This window comes from Arachis hypogaea, chromosome 19 (assembly GCF_003086295.3).
Source record: "Arachis hypogaea cultivar Tifrunner chromosome 19, arahy.Tifrunner.gnm2.J5K5, whole genome shotgun sequence".
NCBI lineage: Eukaryota > Viridiplantae > Streptophyta > Magnoliopsida > Fabales > Fabaceae > Arachis > Arachis hypogaea.
Genome location: NC_092054.1, coordinates 130,925,705 through 130,933,974, shown reverse-complemented (window position 1 = coordinate 130,933,974; position 8,270 = coordinate 130,925,705). Strand labels below are relative to the sequence as shown.

At 38.9% G+C, this 8,270-nt stretch overlaps 1 non-coding gene across 1 annotated transcript; it reads right to left on the bottom strand.

Annotated features, from left to right (window-relative positions):
• Nucleotides 1-5,624: 5,624 nt before the first annotated feature.
• On the bottom strand, nucleotides 5,625-5,732 carry LOC112780838 (small nucleolar RNA R71). The gene has a single exon (XR_003191649.1). It is a non-coding gene; the product is annotated as a small nucleolar RNA R71 (small nucleolar RNA).
• Between the last annotated feature and the right edge of the window lie 2,538 nt (nucleotides 5,733-8,270).

Genomic DNA, 8,270 nt, shown 5'->3' with positions numbered 1-8,270 from the left:
CCAGGTATAACTCACGTTCTACTCTACTAAAAACCTGCTTAAAACCCTTGCTAACTTAAGCATCAAAGTCTCTTGCAAGTATCACCCTCCCACCTCCTCACGAGGAACTCAGACAGGCGGTACCTCGGCATCACAAGTCAGACACTGCCACTCAAAGGGACTTGGACCTCACGTTCAGGCCCAAATCAACGTTTCTGGTAACCCTCGGAACAGGTGTATTGGTAGGATTACAGTCCAACATGTTGAGTTTCTTCAATAGCTCTCTTGCATAAACCTCTTGTGAGATGAAAATTCCATCCTCCATTTGTTTCACTTCAATTCCCAGGTAATAAGATATTAAACCCATATCACTCATCTCAAATTCTTGAGCCATTACCTTTTTAAATTCTTCAAACATTATTTGGTTATTTCCTGTGAATATAAGATCATCCACATAGACACAAACAAATAAAAAATTTTCTCTTTTCTTTTTCACATAAAGTGCATATTCATGAATGCACCTAGTGAAACCATTGTCTTAAAAATACATATCAAGACAATCATTCCAAGCTCTTGGAGCTTGTTTTAGTCCATATAAAGCCCTTTTAAGCCTTAACACCTTATCTTCACAACCTTCAACAACAAAACCCAAAGGTTGTTCAATATAAATTTCTTCCAGAGGATTACCATTCAAAAAAGCAGACTTCACATCCATTTGGTGGATTTTTCAGTGATTTTGTGCTACAAGTGATAACAATAGCCTTATCGTTTCCAAGCGAGCAACATGAACAAACACCTCATCATAATCTATTCCTTGCTTTTGCTTATACCCCTTTGCAACGAGTCTTGCCTTGTACCTTTCTACATCACCTTTAGCATTCTTCTTAACTCTGTAGACCCATTTGACTCCAATAGACTGATGACCACTTGGAAGTGATGCAAGTTTCCAAGTGTTGTTCTTCTCAATTGGTTGAATTTTCTCCGCCATAGCTTGTATCCATTTTTCATCTTTGAAAACTTCTTTAAAACTCAAAGGCTCATCATTGGAGAGTAGACACAATAAATTCTCTCATCCTCTAGCATTTTAGTTTGCTCATAGAGAATAGTGAGACTTTAACATCTATGAGGGTCTTCGCTTGAACTAGAGGATAGAGATAACAATGATGATGATAGTGGGGTTAATGCTAGTGTTGAAGGATCAGTTTTATCTTGCACTTCTTGCATTGGAGCTTCTTCTTCCTCAAAGTAAGGCAAAAAATCATAAGTAGCTTCATTTTGTATAGTCCAGTCCCACTTTGTACTTTCTTCTCAATATCTCTGCTTATTATTACTTTATTGTTGTCAGGATTGAAGAACTTGTAGCCTTTAGTATTCTCCTCATAGCCAATAAATACGACCTTTTGGCTCCAATCATCAAGCTTTGATCTTTCTTGCTCAGGAATTTAGACACATGCAATAGATCCAAAAACCCTTAAATGTGACACATTAGGTTTTAAACCACTCCATGCTTCTTGAGGTGTTATATCTCTCAAACTCTTGGTAGGTAAGCGGTTTGAGAGACAAACTGCACATGTAACTGTTTCTTCCCATAACTCTTTTGGCAATAACTTGCTCTTCAACATCGTTCTCGCCATATTTAGAATTGTCCTATTTTTTCTTTTAGCAACTCCATTTTGTTGAGGTGATTTAGGAACAGTCAGGAGATGTCAAATACCATGGTTTTCACAAAATGTATTGAATTCATTTGAAGTGAATTCTCCACCTCTGTTAGTTCTGAGAGCTTTTATCTCATAGCCACTTTCCTTTTTAACGAGGGCTTTGAACTTCTTGAATGCATTAAATGCTTTGCTCTTTTGCTTCAAGAAATAAACTCATGTTTTCCTTGAATAATCATCAATGAAAAGTAGAAAATAAGCACTCTTACCAAGTGATAAAGGCTTGATAGGTCACAAATGTCCACGTGGATAAACTTAAATGGCTTCGTAGCTCTTGATTTGGACTGCTTTGGAAAACTCTTTTTTGAATGTTTTCCAAGTAAGCAAGCTTCACATAACTGATGAGGATGATCAATTGTTGGAATTCCTTTTACCATCTTCTTTGTTCCCAATTCTTTGAGTCCACCAAAATTTAAATCTCTATATCTCATATGCCAAATCCATGATGGATCTTCGATACATGACTTCAAACATATAGCTCCACTACTTCTCATGTTTAACAAGAACATATGATTTCTTGTCATAGAAACCTTAGCAATAAGATTTCCATTTTTATCTCTAAGCCAAATATAGTGATCTTCCATGACTATCTTGCAACCATTCTCCATAATTTGCCCAATATTCAAGATATTATTTTTCATCATTGGGATGTAATAAACATTGAAAAGAATCTTATGACTTCCGTTCTTCAGCTTGAATAGAATCGTGTTGAGTTAAGAAATTAACTAAATTAATTGATGATGACAAACATTATTTTTATTGGGTTAACTACCCAATTAGTATTGATCACGCTTAACTAAGTGAGGCAGGCCACAATTAGTAAACATAGTGGCAGCCCAAAATGGAACAAAGAAACTAAATCTGCTCTTGTGGGAAACATTTACAAACAAAGCCCAAATTAGAAATGACAAAGGAATCTCATGGGCTGAAAGGTAAGTGAACAAAATCCAAGCCCAAGGTACTTCACTCAAGCTGATGCCTTCCAAGCTCTTCACATCTGCTTCGGTTAGACTCAGAGAAAAGAAAGAGAGAGCTTTGTTCCTCATTCATTCACCATAGAAGAAAGAAAGAGAAAGCTTCATCCAAAGAGCAAAGGTCTAATCATCCAAATCAAACTATTTCAAGCTAAGTCAGAAGTTAAAGGTGATTTATTTCTATTTTCATGCAATTTACTTTCTTCACTCCTTCTCTAACACTCTGCTACTCCAATTTGGGATAAATGGAGAAAGTGATTTCTGATAATCACTACTGTAAATCAATGGCCAAAATTATTTCTTGGGGACAAAATTGTAGCTCAAGGGTTCAGATCTGGGTTTACCATTGTACAACTTTTTCACTGCCTACCTGAGGCTTTTGGTCAAGCAAAAAGGCTCAGATTCAAAATTCCTAATTTAGGGATTAATTGAAAATAGTGAAATGGTAAGTTGGTGAAGCACACAGCTCGAGGAGTTGACTTGGAAGAGAGCAACTCAACAACATGAAAGGAGATACAAAAAGAAAAATCTTTATCTTTCTGGAGACAATGAGAGAGAACCAGAATCTGAGTTTCATAGAGAGCTTCCTGAGAAAGTTCAACGCTTTGGACAGTGCGTTATAGAGAAAGAAGCATTCCGCCAAGATGAAGAACTCGATTAGTGTTAGCACAATCCGGTTCATCTTATAGCAACAGAGGTTGTTGAAGCATCAATCTCCTTCATGTTTTACAGATTGTAATTTTATTTTTAATGTATATCTTTCTGTAATTTCTTGAGTGGTAAAAGTATGAAAGAGAGAGAGCTCAAGAAAAAGCCAAAGAGTTACAAAAGGCTGAGTGATTGATAAATCACTATTTTATGGTTTATAATGTGTTTAATTGTATGGTTTTATCATGATCTTTACCCACTTATTCATATGATTAGCATGCATTTATATTTCCTTCCTAAAATTATTACATGATTGACAACTTGCTAACTAGAGACTTTTAATTATGTATTTTAATTCTCCTTTATTTCATTCGATGCCGTGATCTGTGTGTTAAGTGTTTCAGGCTTTATAGGGCATGAATGAGTTGGAGATCGGAAAGGAAGCTTGCAAAAATGGAAGGAACACAAGAAATTAAGGAGATGACCAGCGAGAAGTGACGCGGCTGCATGGCTCACACGACCGCGCGGATTAAAATAGCACAAGTGACGCGGAGGCGTGGACGACGCGCCCGCGTGGCAAAGCAAAACGCCGCATGATGCGTCCGCATGAATGACGCAATCGCGTGACATGCGCGATCTGCATAATCTGCAGAATTTGCTGGGGGCAATTTTGGGCCCTGTTTTGACCCAGTTTTTGGCCTGGAAAAGTAGACTAGAGCCAGAGGACATGCAGAAACCAGAGGGAACATTCATTCTACACAGTTTTTAGTTTTTAGATCTAGTTTTACTCCTCCTCTAGGTTTTCTCTCTACACATTCATAGTTTTTAGGATTTTTATTTCTATTGCTCTTTGCATTGGGATATTGAGAAGAGTTATTACCTCATCAAGACTTCGTCATTCTAGTTCGTTTTCTTTACTTGGCTTTACTCTTCCATGTCCTTTAATTTGCTCAATTTTACTATTGGATTATTTTAGAATTTATTAATACAAGAGTTACTTTTATTTTTAATTGATTCCTTTGAGTTTTATTTATCATGTCTTTCTTTAATTCCCTTTCCTATGTTATGAGTTCTATATTCACAATGAGCGAGTAGTTCCCTAACTTGATGGAGAGTTGATTGAAAGGAACCCTTGAGTTGGAATGCTCAAAAGAGAAATTGTAATTGGGTTTATTGTTGGATTTCTCTCTAGTCACTAACGCCAGTCCTTCCAAGTAAGCGGATTGGGACTTGTGAATAGAAACAGCATTCCAACTTGTTTGACTTTTCCTTACCTAGTAAGGGATAAATAAACAGAATAACCTTCAATTATCAATTAATCTTAAGAGTACTGCAACAAGAATAGGGCTTCCAACTAATCTACTCCCAGTCAAGGCTTTTATTTAAATTACTTAATTTTCCCAATTTAATTTCCTGTTTATTCAACTCAAACTCTTTTTAAAAATATCAGATTAATAAAATAGCACACCTTTCTGCAACTCGTTGGGAGATGACCTGGGATTCATACTCCCAGTATTTTAATTTTAATTTTTGTGACAACCTTTCTAAATTGATAAGCGGATTTCTGGTTGGTTAAGAACTATACTTGCAACACATATCTTATAACAATTCTTGACTCGCCAATTTCCGCCACGTCAATTTTTGGCGCCGTTGCCGGGGAGTTGCAATAGAGTGCTAAAGTTATTGATTGGATTTTATTTATTTATTTGCATTTTATTTTATCTTGCTACCATGAGCTGCTTGTTTCTTTCGTTAGATGACGCATTCACTTCATGATCCAAACTTGCCAGTATTTGATCCTGAGATTGAAAGAACTATTTCACGAATAAGGCAAGTTCGGCGTCGGTTAGTCCTCTCTGAGGGCGGATTTGAAACGTCACTTGAAAAAGAAACCAGCCCCCATTCTACTGATTTGGTTGATTTACGTGCAGGTAACATGGCAGCAGCTAGGAGAGTTACTATCCAGGAGGCTGGAGCCCCTGATTTTACAATGCAACCATTTCAAGCGCATCACTCAGCGGTGGCTACAGACTTTGAAATAAATACCGCACTACTCAATTTGATGCCCAAGTTTCATGGCTTGCCTGCTGAAGAGCCTATCAAGCACCTGAGAGATTTCCAAGCAGCCTGTTCTACTGTCAGGCGTGATGGTGCAGATGAAACTTCAATTTCGCTGAAAGCTTTGCCATTTTCTCTTGAGGGGAAGTCAAAAGAGTGGTACTACACTCAACCAGCAGCAACTGTATCCAACTGGGATACACTTAGAAGAGAATTTTTGGAAAAATTCTTTCCAGCTGAAGTTACTGATAAACTGAGGAAAGACATTTCCATGATTATTCAGGATGAATCTGAGACTCTCTATGAATACTGGGAGCGCTTCAATAATCTTCTGGAAGCATGCCCCCACCATATGATTGACAAAATAGTGTTACTCGGTTACGTCACACAGGGCATGAGGCCCCAAGATAAGACCACATTGGAAAGCGCTAGCAATGGGTCTATGAAAAAGTATAAGACCACTGATGAGGCATGGCAATTGATCAGCGACTTAGCTAAATCTACTCAGAATTACAGGCAAAAACAAGGCCATTCAAAATCCGTTGCAGAAGTATCCTCTAGCAGAGAGACTGCTGCTCTAACTCAGAGTATCTGTGAAATGACCAACTTGCTGAAGCAGATGCAATTGAATCAACAAGTTCAGCAAGCTCAACCTTCTCCACCACAACAAGGCTAACAGTTAGTCCCACAGAGAATTTGCGGAATCTGTGCTGATTATAGCCACTATACTGATGAATGTCCGCAGCTTCAGTAGGAAGACAACACCGTGGCAGCCACTCATAACTTCTATGACCGCCCCAACCAAGGTACAATCAAGGTGGCAATTACAACCACGGATGGCAGGACAATTCTAACCAGAATTGGAGGGACAACAACAACAACAGAGGAGGCAGAGACAATCAGGAAAATCAGAGGTGGAATAATAACAACAACAGGCAGCAGAACCAGAACCAGCCTTACAGAGCACCTCACCTGAGACAATCCCAAGGACCACAGAATACCCAACAGCAGACCTCTCAAATTACTTATTCTTCCTCATCTCCTAATGATGATTTACTACAATTCATTGATCGGAGGCAACAGACCATGGAAAATAACATTAATGTCACTCTAAATGGTCTGAACGCTACTTTGCAAGCTCTTGTCTCACAGATTGGATCAATGAATAACTCAAATAACCAGCCATTGAGCTTCAGTGGAATCCCCTCTCAACCATTACCCAATCCAAAGGATGGCATTAATGCCATCACCCTAAGGTCCGAAACCACACTGCAGGAGAGGAATCCGGAGGAGCCAAGCCCACCAGAACACGCCTCAGCTGAAGAGGTAGTGAAATAGAAGATGTTGAAGAGGAAGAGGACATACAGGACATAGTTGAAAAGAAGAAGTTCAACCATAGGAGGAAGCACCACAGGGAGCAGATACTGCAGAAGACACCACTCCCATTCCATTTCCACAACTTGCAAGGAAGCCCAGGAAGCAGCTAGAACCTGATCCCAAAATGGTAGAGATATTCAAAAAGGTTGAGGTAACTGTTCCTCTATTTGATGTTATTCAACAGGTACCTAAATATGCAAAGTTTCTAAAAGATTTATGTATACATAAAGACAAAATTAATGAATTAGAAACTATACCTTTAGGTAGTTCCATATCTGCTTTAATGGGTGGTTTACCTGAGAAGTGTAGTGACCCAGGTCCTTGTATGGTTAATTGTAATATTGGTGGTGTGATAATTTCTGACTGCATGTGTGATTTAGGAGCATGTGTGAGTATAATTCCTTTGTCTATATATGATATTTTGAGGCTCCCTCCCTTAAAAAGGTTGGCAGCTCGTTTTGTGTTAGTAGATAAAAGTATTATTACAGTGGTTGGAGTTGCTGAATATTTATTAGTGGGCATTAAGGGGCTCACATTCCCCACTGATTTTTATATTCTGAAGATGCCTCAAAATGACTCAGAGAAGCCGTCATCAATCCTACTTGGAAGACCTTTCCTAAAGACATCAAAGTTCAAATTGGATGCTTTTTCAGGAACATACTCTTTTGAAATAGATGGCCGATTAGTAAGTTTCAATATGAATGGAGTTATGAAGCACCCTCCAGAAGATCATTTTATCCTCCAGTATGACATTATAGATGAAACCGTGGCTGAAGTTCACCAGGAGGAGTTAGAAGTGAAGCACATAGGACAAGGTCCAAGTGTGGGGACATTCTCAGAGGACAATGACAGTGCTTTACCATTGTTGCCAGCTCCAGACAACCCAGAGCCTGACCATGATCAGAAGTTAGACTTGAAACCCCTTCTTCCACACCTCAAATATGCTTACCTTGAGGACAAGTAAAAGTGTCCAGTTATCATTGCAAGGAAACTCACTTCTCAACAAGAAGAGCAGTTACTTAGTGTGCTGAGGAGGCACAAGAAGGCAATTGGGTGGAGTTTGGCAGATATAGTAGGCATCAACCCTCAAGTATGTGAGCACAGAATATTTTTAGAAGAGGGAGCAAGACCCGTTCGTCAACCCCAGAGAAGACTGAACCCCACTATCTTAGAGGTTGTCAAAAAGGAAGTGACCAGACTACTGGAGGCAGATATCATCTATCCCATCTCAGACAGTGAATGGGTAAGCCCAGTACAAGTAGTGCCAAAGAAGTCTGGAGTCACTACAGTGAAGAATGAGCATGGAGAGCTCATAGCAACCAGAGTACAGAACGCTTGGAGGGTCTGCATTGACTACAGACGCCTCAACCAAGCAACCCGTAAGGATCACTATCCTCTTCTATTCATTGATCAAATGCTGGATCGCCTGTCAGGTAAATCACATTATTGCTTTTTAGATGGTTACACAGGTTATTTTCATATTCATATAGCTCCTGAGGATCAGGAAAAGACTACTTTT